Below are 15,992 nucleotides of genomic sequence, written 5' to 3'. Positions count from 1 at the left end.
AACCTCTGTTGCAAAGTAGTTTTGCCCATATATAAAACTAATAAATTAAAATAATATGTTTGTACTTTAAGTTCAAAACTTAAATTTCTTTTACCTCAAAAATAATTCTAATAATAAATGGCTTGTTATTTGTTTCTTTCACTTGCGGGTTTTGGCTACGAAGATGCCCAAGGCCGATAATAAGCAAAAGACATTACTGCTGCCATAATTGTGAGCCAGTGCTTGTGAAAAGTTTTGGTATTTTGCAATTTGTAAGCAAAAAAAAAAAAAATCATTTTGTAAACCCTAAAAATCTCCTAATGTAAACTATATATACCCAACGGAAAAAAATAAAAAAAAAATCGAATCTTGATCAACTATCAGTTGATCGAAGCAAAATCAAACCCTAATTTAATTAATGTCCATCATCAAAATTGAATCAACAATTGAGCAAAGAAGTGACGAATTCGTCTTCTTCAATATGCTTAAGTCTCTGCAAAACCTTCACTCTCACTTCCTCCAACTCCGCCTTCACCGCCGACAAATCCTCCGCACTCCGACACCGTTTCATCTTGTCCTCCAAAACCATCAAGAATTCGCGGCACACATCGGCTTCATTGTGATGGACACCCACTTAGCCACTGCTACTTGCACCGCCGTTAACGCTCAAGAATTTGTCAATAACGGCATCAAATGAAGGTGACCCATGAACGTACGGGTTGCCGGCCGATGAGAAAACAAGAACAGTGATCTGAGAGCCAGTGATGTTAGCGTACTCTTCGGCTTTTTTGAAAGGAAAATTATCATTCATATACCCTATATTTGCTCTTTTATCAAAAATACTACAACACTTTGAGGATGTATCAATCGTCCACCGTCCACCCTTAGTTGACAAAATGTATCAGCCGACCACCAAACCGTTAGTTACCGTTTGAAAGTTAACGGAGTTACAATGAATTGACGATTTTACCCTTGAAAATTATCACTTGTATACTCTTAAATTCTCTTTTTATCACTTGAATACCCTTAAATTATCACTTGTATCATATGAAAAGACCAAATTACCATTCTGACGTCATCATACTTAAACGGCAACTAACGATTTGGTGGTCAGCTGATACATTTTATCAACTTAGAGTGGACGATTGATACACCCTCAAAGTGTTGTAGTATTTTTGATAATAGAATAAACTAAGTGTATACAAATGATAATTTCCCTTTTTGAAAAGACCTTGTCGTCGTTTTGAGAAAGTAACCATTCTCGCTTTTTGCTTCTCTATTTTCTTGATTTCGATTTTCAATTTTCCCTCAGCACCATTTTCATTGAAATTCAAAAGAGAGTTGCGTACATAAACAAGAGAGTTGTGTATATAAAGGAAGCTGAGAGTCGGTGATCATTTTAGCGCGTCCCCGTTATATATATATATATATATATATATATATATATATATATATATATATATATATATATAGAGAGAGAGAGAGAGAGAGAGAGAGAGAGAGAGATTGAACGTTAGGACGATATAGGTTGGTAATTAACCCTAAACTCCCTGTTGTATACTGAAATTTTAAAAAATTAAATGTTTTAAAATTTTTACATATAAATTCATATTGTTTTAAATATATTAATAATTTAAATAACTAATAAATGGGTAGGCTGTCTCAAGTTAAAACTTTTGACATAAAATTAAATATTAATATCTAACTCTCTTTTTTTAATTTAAGGAGTGAGATAATTAATGACTTCACATTAAAATTCAATTAATAAATTAGTTTTAAATAAAACTAGCATGATATTACTAAAATAAAATATTAAATAAATAATTATAAAACTGTGTATTTCATTTTTTTTCCTTACATTTTGGTTGCCATTTTAAAATATATGTGGACTGGACTTTAAATAAAAAATAAGTACAATATAATTGAATTTCAAAGTTATTAGTTACTCAAAAATAACAAAATTTAAACTTCATTCATAAATCTAAACCAACATGACATCAATCACTTGTAACTAATAGATTTGATTTGTTATTTTAACTTATTCAATTGTCATGGCCTCACAATTGCCATCAAATATTCAAATCAAATTGCTGCATTTTATCTTGGTTGTAAAGTGAAAAATAACTGAGGTAATTGATTAGTTAATGATATTTTAATTTGAAAGGAGTTGATCACTAATGATTGATTAATTATCTAAGTGGAGAAAAAGGGAACAGGATATCAGAAGATGCAGGAGAGAAAAAGAGAATGAAAAAAAATAAATTATCATAAATTTATAAATAAAAAAATTAGGGAGGTCAACTGATAAAAGGCAAAACTGTGTACCGTGAAACAGTTGCATTGCAGTTTTGTCCATTTTTTAATTAGATAAGGGTAATTATGAAAAGTCATACAATAAATTGAAGGGTGCGACTATTTAAATCAACAAAAATACCCTCTAAACTCATATTTTAATTTAATATTTTCTTACTTAAATATCCTTAAAAACAATTATGTAAAAGGACAAAAAATAAATAAATAAATCACTATATGCACACAATTGATCAAAAACCTTAATTATCTTTCTAAAAGTATTCTGATTCTCATTTTTTATTCTGATTCTAGTCCATTCCGAATCTATTTCGATTTTAACCCATTTCAATTTTCTAGAAGTAAATGCATCCTAGGTGCATAACCATCAATCCCACCACTTCATCAACAACGAGTTCATCATCATCACCACCACCACTACCTATCATCATCATCATCAATCCATCACCTCTACCAACATATGATGAGTTTCATTTTTAAATTTTGTTAAATTTTATGAACAAGTGGTGGTTTTTATTGTTATTGATGATATTGGTTTTGATTTTTGTGAGAATCTATGATTTTGTTCAATTTCAACTTGGGATTTGATTAAGAGTTAAACAAAGATGAGAGAGATGTGACATATGAAAAGTTAAACAATTGAGAGCTTGAGAGATAAGTGAAAAAATACTTATTCTTAAATTATTTTTATTTTTCAATAAGGACAATTCTGAAGTAAATAATATTAATTGAAAAATGGAGGTTGATGAGATAAATTTGATGGGAGACGGGGGTCAAATATCACCACTTATTGTAAATTTAGAGTGACAATATTTAAACTCATTAAAAATACACTCCACATCCTCTTTATTAAAAATAATTTTGTTACTAAAATGCGCATGACTTAAATTACTATTATAAGAAACATTATAGAATAAAATTAATTTTATTTTGCTCTTTACATTCATCTATATACACACGAGTAATTGTAGACATTCTATATTTTTTATCCTAAATTTTATCTCAAATGATGTGTCATTTATAAAGTAGTTGATAATTCTTTAAAAGATTTAAGTGAATTAATTGTATTATCACATCAACTAATTAATGAATGCCACATCATCTGAGATAATTTTTAGAAATAAAAAATTTAGCATGTGTAGCACTAGCACACTTCTAATTCCATTAACCTACTATGATTTGTACTCAATCTTTCTTAACTGCAATGATAAATTGGAAATGATGAAACCAAAATTAGGTGCACTGTGTTTAACTTACACTCTAACCAAAAAAACCCAAAAACAAATATTCAAGTCATGCCATCCCGGATCATGTCAGCCTTTGAAGACAAACTATAATGCAAATCATAGGCTCCCAAGTAGATTGCTAATAAAGATGGATTAGCAGTGGAATTTAATTTATAAGACTATAAATTTCAACTTGTGAATTTATATCTTATTTAGGCAAGGAAACTGATAAAGGACAACTGAAAGATTAAACAGAGCAGTAAATTTAAGAATAATTTATTAATTTTTGCAATTGAATCTATTTAATTTGATTGCTTTTTTTTTTAATCAAATTGTTTTCAATTAAATGGAGCCGAAACTTTTAAAATAAATTGGTTGGCTGCAATTGGATTTTTTTTTCCTCATTGTGTTAGTATTTCTTATCAATGGCTGTGTAAATAGTTTGGTGAGTTTATTTAGTAAATAGTTTCAAAATTAATTTAATTATATGAGGGCATATTTGGTATTAAAGTGGGTTTATAAAGTAAAATATCAAATTTTAAATCTTAGTAGAAGATTTATTAAATAAATGAGTACAATGACTTAATGAGTATTTTGATAGATTCAAATAACCGCATCTGTAATTTTATTTTAAAATAAATAAAATTCAAATTCACATTTCTATTTGAATAGTGTTAGACATTTTAAAATTTTATTTCAAATAGGAATGTATATAATTCTAGGATGGCCCTAGTCATCTCCAACTAAAAATCCAAAAAATAATAATAATAAATTAAGATGCAAATTTACTTATTTTATACAAATTTTATGCTTGGGCATCGCAATTCTCTACAACTTTATAATAGCTTATTAAGTTTTATAGTTTATTTATTGTGTGGCCCCGCGATTGGCCTCTTTAATTTTATAGATTTTATGTTATATATTAGTCAAATTTATCATTTATTTTTAAAAATTTTTAAGATCTTCTTAATTATTGTTGAAATTCAAAAACTAAATATGGAATTAACTTTGATATATTTTATATTTTTTTTAAGAATAAAAATTAGAAAATAAAAAGATGCTTCATAAAAAAAATTCGCTTCAAGGCCCCAAAACTCTAAAGCCAGCGCGCTGCCATGGTCTAAATCAATGCTACAGGCTCCTGTAAACACGCCACTAGAATAGAACTGAAACGCAAAGCCCCCGACATCAATGGCGACCGAAACCCGTTGATTGGCAACAACCTTCATTAGTGCCGTTTTGCTGTTGGCTGATACATCCTCGTATCCATTAATCTTGGGTGCATTGTTTGCTTCCGCTTTAGTGTTGCATTTTCCATCAACTATCTTGTAAGAATAGTTTGTTTCAGTTGTTGTCCCTTTGGTTTTTTTTTTTTTTTTTTTTTTGGTTTTGAATGAATTGGAATGTGCATTGTCCATTAAACCACCGTTGCAGCCTTCGTTTCACCCTTAACATCACAATCCATTAACTCTTGTTTAGATAGAGAGACAAGTTAACCAGCTGTTAGCTGATTAATGCCTTCAATTTCTGCCACCGCCGAAAATGCCCAGCTACATCCTATAGTTATACACACATTTTAATCAATAGGCTACCAGGAGTAGTTAGATATATAATTATAGAGTACTAATTTAGTTTAGGATCTCAAACTTCATTAAAATTTAAGAAAATTATTAAGCCAAATAGTTTAATAATATAATATCATTACATTATTAAATCATACGACTTAATAGTTTTTCCAAACTTTAACAAAGTCCAAATATTAAATTCAAACATTTCTATATAACTATTTACATATTGTCATGTGCACTTGCTCAAGTCCATAGGTTTGGATTTATGCTAATTATGATCAAAAGTCTCTACACTGATGTAAATTATTTTACACTAGGTAAAATCTCTATTTTAGTTCAAATCAAGATTTTACAAATTCTAGACCTAAGTACAATTTTATACACATAAAGAGAATGGGGATCCAACTATAATTTTTAACCGCCAACCTCCCAAGAGTTCAACGTAATCGATTAGTCAAACAAAGTCAAACAAAGGGACTGAAGGCCACTCAAACTTGCCTCTCCAAGCATATAATTGATAATTATTACTTAATCATGAAATTAAGATTAATGAATTAATGCTACGTTTACTTGTCAGTAATTGGAATTAGTTGGAATTGGAATGAGCTGAAATGGAAATGAGAAATGAGAATCAAAATAAATTGTTTACTTGACTTAATGGAATTGAAATCGAAATGGGCTGGAAGCCCATTAATGTGTTTATTTTATCTTAGAATCGGAATCGGAATGAGTTAGATTGTAACAAATTATTAAAAACTACTTAATGAATTATTGTCATAATTATTATTTTATATTTTAATTATACGGATTATTTATTCAAAAATATTATCATTAATAATTATTGTCAATAATATATTAATAAATAAATTAATAAATGTAAAATTTTAATTAATTAATTATAATAATATACTACTTAATTATAATAATTATATTAATTATTATTACAAAAATATATTAATTATTGTGATTATTTATTCAAAAACTATAATTATTAATATATTAATAATTATTATAATAGTATATTAACTAATTAATAATAATAATAAAAGTAAAAATTTTAATTAATTAATTATAATAATTATATTAATTATTATTATAAAAATATATTTATTGTGATTATTTATTCAAAAGCTATAATTATTAATATGTTATTGTTAATAATATATATGAATTAATTAAAATAATTATATTAGTAATTATTATAATAGTATATTAATTAATTATAATAAAGTATATTAATTATTGTGATTATTTATCAAAAATTATAATTCTTAATAATTATTGTTAATAATATATTAATTTATTAATTAATTATAGATGATGACAATATAGGTATTTTTAATTTTAGGAGAGGACAAAATAATCAGTCCTGAAAATGGGAGACTCATTACTACCTCCCATTAGGAATGAGTCTCCCATTCTTTATTCTCAAACTGTGGTGGCCTCCACGATTCCGATCCAATTCCCGACTCTATTTTGCAAAGTAAATATTATCAATAATTCTGATTCCGGATTCTAATTTCTTAATTCAGAAAGTAAACGCAACATAAAAGTAATAAATTAATCACCGCATTATTGTTGATCCTTGACGGGTGTGACGGCACCTTTCTTTCTTCAGTCCCTAGTGGAAGACAGAGTGGTGACATTTTCATAGATGAGTGGACCTGTTTGTTCGGAACACATGTGGCCCCTGAATCTGTTTCTCTCGATACTTTAAACTATTCATTAGTAAGATCAGCAAATACATTGACGGCCAGCTTGTAAGGTTTCTCATTATTAGCCTTGTTGTTGAAAGCTTCTATACGTGCAACGTTTTGTTTGAAAATGTTGGATCGCTTCTCCTTCTCAATGTTGTCATTGTATACGCATCCACAGCGAGCCATCCATTGCTCGTGACTCTCGCAACCTGAAGCATCCTGAAGAGTACGAGACGCATGCTGCTGGAATCCAAGCTCCTAAAAGGATCGAGGCCAAACAAAGGCATCTCTGCTTGCTTTTGATTCCCATTTTACTTGTATTTTAACTGCCATGTATGTTTAGAATAAATAAATTGGAATGAAGGAAGAGGCACATGGAAACCAGGATCACTCACTACGATTTATATAGCTAGGCAAGTTTTTGCGTTCCCTTATTAATTAGGAAATCATAAAAAGCTTTTGATTATTCAGCGTGGCTAAAAGAATATCCTGATTTACACTTAAAATTAACCGAATTGATTTCATACTAAATTTGTTCAAAACGAAATAATCTTGTCGTTCCATGTCATTCATTTTTTTTTACGAGACTATTTCTCATGATATTTACAATATACAATTACTGAAACTAGTTTACATCAAATTTTCATTCTTTTTTTTATGAGATTATTGGTCATGAGATTTACAATCATAAATCAGTTTACATCAAATCTTATATAGCATCGCCGATATTTTAACCCTTTATCAACTCTATTTTTGGGAGAAAGACTGTCTTTACTCAACTCTACTCCTGGGAGAAAGACTGTCTTCACTTAAATTTTCAAAAAAAAAATTTAAATTAAATCTCTATAATAATTTGTGGGAGTTCGAACCACTTTCTTCACACTTGTGAGGGAATAGATCTAACCACTGGGGCAAGCTCTAGTGGTTGTACCATGTCATTCATTATGTTAAAGGTTTTCACAGAATTAGTCAATTAGATGCAAGTTTAAGCAAACAGATGATGACACATTGCTTATGGACGTGTAAAAATGTTAGCTAATTATAGCAAGGGCTATTATTAATTTCATTTATAATTCAAAAATTGAGAATTATTATGTTTGTAATAACTTTACTCATTAATATTTGTTTTTCCTTTTGAAAAAAGAAAAGAGGGGAACAAAATTCTCATAAAACCCACTTTTTGAAATTTACAATTCTAGCGCTAATTAAGTTTAAAATGTTATATATTTTAAAATAAACCTCTCTCGTTCTTATCAATCAACATATGATTTTTGAAGCTATCCCTAACTTAGTTAAACCCTTTTATTAGCTATATCCTGGTATTCTTTTTATATTAAAAGAATGATAGAAGAAAGGTAAAATAGTAATAATAATAATAATAATAATAAATAATAAAAATAAATAAATAAATGTTATGAATTTTGTAAAGCAAACAGTTGTTCAAAAGGTTGAAGAAAATTGAAAGTGATCATTCTTACAACTCATGTGTTGCAAATTTAATGTGACGAAATAGTTTTGTTATAAAAAAAAAATTGTTCTAACAAGATTTCTTGAGAAATAAAATACAAGGTTATTTATAGAATTAGGTGGGCGTTGTTAAAAGTAGTGTAATTTATGTATATATTTAATTGCTAGAAATGTTCAAATCCGAAATTTTAAAGTGCAGAAAAGTCTGGGAAAATATATAAACTATGCATTTTAAGCGTTTTAAGTTTTAAACCTCTTAAACTTTATGGTTTTAAAGCTTTCCCAGACTTTCCTACATTTTAAGATCCCAAACCAGAAAACTACTATATCTATTGCAATACATTTAGAAAAGGGGCTTTAATATGTTTTCAAACGGGTGCAAAAAGTGTGAAGATAATGATCGGTCAAGTGATTCTTCGAAGAAAAGATTTTAGAGTGGAGCTATTTAACACCCCTAGAAAATTCCTATAAAACTCATATATCATTAATTTACGTTTTAATCCTTAACTAAATTCACAGTTTATCCCTCTTCCTCTAACCCCACTGGAGTTTTTGTTTTTGTTAACTAGAGAACAATTATGTTATAGTGAAAAGATTTTTTGCAATTTTATTTTTATCCTTAAATTAATGGTTTTTGTTGGACTAAATTTTTACTTAATAATTTTAAAATTAGGGAAGGCTTGCTTTCTTCTACTGTCATAATAATTTATTCTCCTGAGTTTGTTATTGATTTCTGTCTTCAGATAGAAGCATGTAGAATCATCACATTGGGAGTGTAAAAAAGAAAATTGGATTAGCATTCATCAATCTTTCCTTCCATGAAAAGAATTTCTTTTATTCTTTTTTCATTATCTTATACCGAAATTACTAAGAAATAAGTGTACGAGGACATTTGTTGAATTAAAATGGAAGTCACTAGCAGCAAATGCAATTCAATAAATATTTTAGTGGGTGTATTTAAAAGAGGGTTTTATGAGAGTAAAAGGGGGTGCCAATAGGTCCACTCAAAATTTTACTGCATAATAAATATTGAAATAAATGTTGAAAAGATTGCAGCCCATTTTTGATCAAGCAAGCAGGCCATCACCACCCCACCAGCCATATGACAAAACAGGCCCAACGCAATGGAACTAACTGGGACAAGCATCAGCCACAGCTTGTGAGTGAAGAAAGTGTGTCAAGCTCACTGTTTGAAGAGGAGTATTTGTCCCCGATTATTGTGCAAAATCAGAGCATCAGTGATGGCTAGATTTAGGGCCTGTATCTTGAATGGTCAGATTTTATTTGTTAGTTTGTTAACTTGGTGAGCACACGTTTGCATACAGTTTCATTGATGCACTTGCTGTCACAGCAAGCATGAATCAATGAAAATACTTTAGCAAATATCAATCTTAATTATTAATCCCTCTTTGCAATAAAAAACTAACTATAAGAATAAGAGGTGACGCATTGTTCTCCTTTTGTTGATGAACTTATTGACATTTTTTCTAAGCTTGATTTATTGTGCTTTACGATGCACTATTCCTAATTGGCATACTGCTTGGTTTTTGAATAAAGAGATTGTCAGTTTTTCACTTACTGAAATTAATATATACAATTTATTTTCTTATTGTTTTCATAATATCTAAAAATTTCTTTGGCATAAAAAAATTAAGAGGGAAAAATAAGTTATTTGCTTGATATTTAATCTTGTGAACATAAAATAATAGTTATTATAAGAAAAAGATGCTTACAAAAGAACAAAAAGTATAAGAAAAATATCTTATTTTTAATTTTTTTAATTGACATCGAAACCTATGTTTCTTATTTTTAGTATTTAAATCCTTTTGTTTTAATTTTAATTTATATGATTTATTAAATTTATAATCAATATGAATAAAAACGTATTTAAAAATAAAGATAATTATGTAAAATTATGGTACCAGGAGTTATTGAGTATTACGAAAGTAATAAGGAGTAAATAGTATATAGAGGGATCCTAGCAATCTCCCCTTTTAATGCTATAGCTCATAAATAGTAAATACTTGTTTAATTTCTATAGTTTATGCTAATTACCCAATTATTTTATGTATTTATTAAAATTACCTTAAAAACACATGTAATTACTTTTATAGTTGTTGGATCTAACTTTTAAAGATAAAATAGTATTTTCATACGATATAACTTAAAATTCAAATAATTCTAACATGTAAAAAATGAAAAATAGATACAGAAACAAATATATTAAGATTTTTTTAGTTTTTTTTAATACGTTAATGTGAAGCCAAATAGTTAGTTATAATCTGTTATAAGTTTGCTGAGCTGGCTGATGAGCTGGATTTAGTGGGATCCAAATATTGATTAAGCAGTTAGTCAATTAGTGGAAACACACGTGTGAAAAAGCAATACATATATGCTGTTTTCTGAAGCTCATTACAGAGAGAGAGAGAGAGAGAGAGAGAGAGATACGACTGCTGTATTACAAGAGAGAAAAGTTTAGCTTTGAGAGCTTGTAATAAGCATTGTGAAATCTTTGTAACCAGCCATTCTTGATCAAATAAATTCTCTGCCCATTGCTGGCATTTGCAGCCGTGGATGTAGGTTCCTTTGTGGAGCTGAACCACGTTAGATTCTTGGCTTGTTTGAGAGTTCTTGATTTTGCTCTGTGTTTTCTTGTGGTTTCGTATCTAATCTTGCATTTATCATTTCTGGTGTCTTGAGTTGCTTAGTTCTAAGACTCAAAGAAGTTTGGTCTAAGCACGTTTGCCATAACAAACTGGTATCAGAGCTTGGTGTTGGTTGGAATCAGACTCAAAGATGGCGAGCACCAGAGTTGATCTTGAAAAGTTCAATGGAGATAATGATTTCTATCTCTGGAGTCTGAAGATGAGAGCAATTCTCATTCAACAGGGGCTTGACAGTGCCCTTGATGATACAGAAGATACGATGGCCAAGAAAGAGAAGGCAGAAGGTTCTTCAAGCTTTGGTGCAGATCAGAGGATTATAAACAATAAAGCTCATAGCACCATTATCTTGCATCTCTCTGATGAAGTCTTGAGAGAAGTATCCAAAGAAAGATCTGCAGCTGGTTTGTGGGCCAAGTTAGAAGAAATGTTCATGAGGAAATCATTGGCAAAGAGACTGTATATGAAGAGGAGGTTATACACATTCTCGATGAAAGATGGAGTAGCCATGAAAGATCATGTGGATGAGTTCAATAAGCTCATTCTTGATCTCGAGAATGTCAACATAATTCTTGAAGATGAAGACAGGGCACTCATCTTGTTAAGTTCCCTTCCAGAATCTCATGAGCACTTTGTAGATACTCTCCTCTATGGCAGACAAACCCTCTCATTGAAGGATGTCAAAGATGCTCTAGAATCCAAGGATTTGAAGAAAAGGGCAGAATTAAAAGATCAAAGCAATGCAGAAGGTCTAGTTGCCAAAGGAAAGCCAGAAAAGAAATACAACAAACAGAAGAAGAACAATAGCCAGAAAGATAAAGCTGAAAAGAAAAAGAAGAAGAGAAAGTGTTACTTCTGTCAAAAGGAGGGGCACTATATCAAGGATTGCTTCGAGAAAAAGAAACTAGAGGAACTGCAAAAGAAATCAAATGGAAAGGCTGCTGTTGCCTCTGAAGATGAATGTGACTATGATGAAGCAGATGTCCTGGTAGCTGCAGAAAGGCACCCAACTGGTGAGTGGATTCTGGACTCTGGTTGTTCATTCCACATGTGTCCAAATAAGAGTTTCTTTAAGACCTTTGAAAGTGTAAATGGAGGGAAGGTATTGTTACGAAATAACCTAGCTTGCAAGGTGGCTGGAATAGGAACCATTAGCTTGAAGTTGCATGATGGTGTCACTAGAGACTTGCACCAAGTGAGATATGTCCCTGATCTGAAAAGAAACTTAATATCTCTAGGAATGGTTGACCAATCAGGCTGTACCATTAAGGCAAAAAATGGAGAAATACAGATCTTTGATCAAGGTAAAATTGTAATGAAAGGGGTTAGAAAGAATGGGCTGTACATACTAGTTGGTTCCTCATCTATGCAAGGAATCTCAGCTAGTGTGACCAGAGATAAAACCAAGCTCTGGCACATGAGACTAGCTCATATCAGTGAGAGGGGTCTCAAGGATATATGCTGTTTTCTGAAGCTCATTACAGAGAGAGAGAGAGAGAGAGAGAGAGAGATACGACTGCTGTATTACAAGAGAGAAAAGTTTAGCTTTGAGAGCTTGTAATCAGCATTGTGAAATCTTTGTAACCAGCCATTCTTGATCAAATAAATTCTCTGCCCATTGCTGGCATTTGCAGCCGTGGATGTAGGTTCCTTTGTGGAGCTGAACCACGTTAGATTCTTGGCTTGTTTGAGAGTTCTTGATTTTGCTCTGTGTTTTCTTGTGGTTTCGTATCTAATCTTGCATTTATCATTTCTGGTGTCTTGAGTTGCTTAGTTCTAAGACTCAAAGAAGTTTGGTCTAAGCACGTTTGCCATAACAAACTGGTATCAGAGCTTGGTGTTGGTTGGAATCCGTGAATTTTGTAAAGATTTCTTTAACAACCCGATCTTTTAATTGTTTGGTTGGATGAATTCCATTTAACAATTTGTGAGGAGTTGTAATCTAATTTAGTTTGAATGGACTGAAAATCAAAAAGAGAAGGAAAGAAAGGAATAGCGAGATTCAAATTTGAAATCTCTGGAAACATTGCAAAAGGTTCTAGATAAAACTAACCGTCGCCCATCTCCATCTCGAAGGAATTTGGGTCTTCAAATTTGCTATAATAAGAAGATTCATCATGCCAACATCTTTGACCTTGAAATGGACTCAAAATGATTTACGTCATTGCAAATATCTCCACAGACTTTTCAAAGACATATCTTTTTAGGAACATTAAGAATGAATATGTTAGACATTTACTCACGTTTGCTTAAGAAAATCTGAAACTACTTTGAAATATTAATATTCTACTACTTTCGTTGAGGAAACATTTTTAGATTGCCAATATTATTGATGCTTAACTGTTAAGGCATATAATATAATGCCACGTGTCTTAGGAAGAAGATAGGTTGGGAACCTCATTACGGGAAAAATACATTCCATTTGTTCCTTGGGGCCCCGGAGCCCCTTCTTAGGATGTGGAAAAGCGCGTAAGGGAATATTGATAAAAGAGATAGGGTATCACAATGCTTTTATCTTTTGCTCCCTCCTCCAAAGCCAACTCCTAAGGACATGTTTGATTTGAATAAAAGAGAGGAGAGGAAAAGAGCATAATAGAAAGGAAGGAAGAAGGAAGAAGTGGAGGAGAATAGTGAAATTAAATTTAATTATTTGGTTTGATATAAAATTTGATCACAATTATTTTCTTTGGACGTATTTATCCTTTGTCTTAAATATTAAATTATCTATATTAGTAATGAAATATTATTTAATATCAATACCAAATTTTTTTAATGTAAAAAAATCTTAAAACAATTATATATATATATATATATATATTAAAACAGTAGTCCGGTGACGGTGCGATGATTGTTCGGCAGAGTTCCGGCGATGGTCGATAGGAGTCTGGCGGCTTTTTGGCGGAATTTTGGCGACTTTATCGTAGCAGTTGATGGTCGTCCAATGGCGCTCCGCGCTCCCGCGGCTTTTCGGCAGAGTTTCAGCAGCGTTCCGACGATTAGCTGGCAGAGTTTCGGCGACTTTTTGGCAGTGGTCCGACGACTGTCTAGTGGAGTTCCGATGATAGTTAATTTATATTTCTATATTTTCATATTAAATAAATAAATAAGTTCAATTATTTTATTAAGTTTCTCAAATTATTCATTAAATTTAATTAATATGAAATTGATAAATAAATTTATAAATAATAATTATTAAAGGCATTAAACAAGTTAAAAAATTGAAGGATATTTTTGAAAGATTTACTTTTCAATATAAGAGGAATTTAAATTTTTTACTCCTTGGTGTGGAATTCAAATTCTATATTATGATGGATATTAAATTTTAATGAAAATTAAATTCTTATATATTTTGTACAATTAAATAATAGAAATAAAAATAGAATTTAAATTACTTTCCTCTCCTCGATTCTCTCCTCCTAATGTTTATGTGACAAGACTTTTATTACATTTTGGACAACTTATCTCATAAATCAATGAACTTACTCTAATTAATTACCCTTCTCTTCAAGCAGGCCTAAACAGTCATATGCTAGTAAAAGCGACAGCACCTCAAATAGTGGTTCTAAAGAGACGCATAGGCATGATCAGTCCCTAAGGATTAGAGAATACCTGACTTCTTTGTGGGTACCTAGGATCCAACAAGGGAATATCACCTATCAAGTAGTCCTAACTCTATCCAAACTCAACGAGAATGTGGATACATACATTACTGTTGTTACAAGTACATTTATTTCACTAGATTCATTAATTACTTATTAAGAAGATTGATCTTTATGTACATTAGGTCTTCAGATAATTTAAGAACAATCCGAGAGTATTGTGGCTGATGAAATTAAACAAACCCAAAAAAAGAAAAAAAAAAGGCTAAGTGTTTGATAAATTGTACTATCCACACCTTGAATAAATTTATTTCATTATATTATGATTAAAATAGATAAATTTGTATGAAATCATTTTTAGGAGTAAATTTAATAAGTTGGATCATTGAAGCTAAGGACTAGTCTAGTGATAAAGAGCGATCTTCCTGAGACTTAGGTTTTGAGTTCAAAGGGTGAATGAATAAAAATAACAATAAGGGTGCATGAATTAATAATAACAATAAAAAAAAATCCATTGAAAATGTACCATGTTATAAAAAATACTATCAATTTATAAGGGTAACTATGTTTTTTGGGTGAACAATTGATACACAACTAATGGATACCACTTTTTAGGGTAAAGCTTTTTGAACCTACAAAAATACTTTTTAAATCCACTTGTAAAAATTTTATATTACATAAAATAACTATAAAGTGAATTACCAATAAATACAAGTTACATTAAATTAAAATAAATTTAAAAAAAAAAACGATGAACCCTAATCCACATTCCTCTTTCGCTTCAAATCCAAAAATAGAATGTTTGTGTGAAAGCAACGTGATTAATATTCAACATTCGGATTGATTATTTATTTCATCATCATATTCTCAATCTGCTTTTGTTCTAATAATAAAGTATATAATAAGTATTCTTATTAGTACTTAAATTATTTAAGTTTCAATAAAAGTTAATTTCTTCCATAATATTTTATTTTAATGTAAATGTAATATGATGAACTCATCAAATTCATGTAAGCGCAAGAGATACAAGTCGGTATTGCCTATTGCCTATTCCATAATATTCTAAAAAGTCCCATAACAAAGCTTGAAGTCGGCTTAATGAGACCATTTCTGCATAAAATTAACTAATATTCGGCTTCTATTGCCTATTCATGTTACTCTAATCAACTTATTTCTCTGACCAACTTTGAAAGTTGAAGCAGTCAACAAAATCTCACAAATCAAAGTCCCGTTCTTCGAATTTTGCTTTTTTATTTTTCTTTTGGGAAAGTTGAACAGATGTTTTAATTTCTGCTCAATGAAATTTATAGAAATTCAGAATTCAAAACGCTATAACCAGGGTCACCAATTCAATTAACAAATTGCGAATCAGCATCAATCAAATCAATTAAAACTTCTACTTCTATTTATATTTCGGTTTCCTTTGGTATTCTATTTTATTTTGTTTTGTATTTTGAGAATTTAATTCGATCAACAGAAACAA

General features: G+C 30.2%; 1 pseudogene; it reads right to left on the bottom strand.

The window, feature by feature from the left end:
- Positions 1–464: 464 nt before the first annotated feature.
- On the bottom strand, positions 465–7,090 carry LOC112095652 (annotated as a pseudogene).
- Between the last annotated feature and the right edge of the window lie 8,902 nt (positions 7,091–15,992).

Source organism: Citrus clementina, unplaced genomic scaffold, assembly GCF_000493195.1.
Source record: "Citrus clementina cultivar Clemenules unplaced genomic scaffold, Citrus_clementina_v1.0 scaffold_1, whole genome shotgun sequence".
Lineage (NCBI taxonomy): Eukaryota > Viridiplantae > Streptophyta > Magnoliopsida > Sapindales > Rutaceae > Citrus > Citrus x clementina.
The sequence above is the reverse complement of the archived record's forward strand: the minus strand, read 5'-3'. Positions and strand labels throughout refer to the sequence as shown.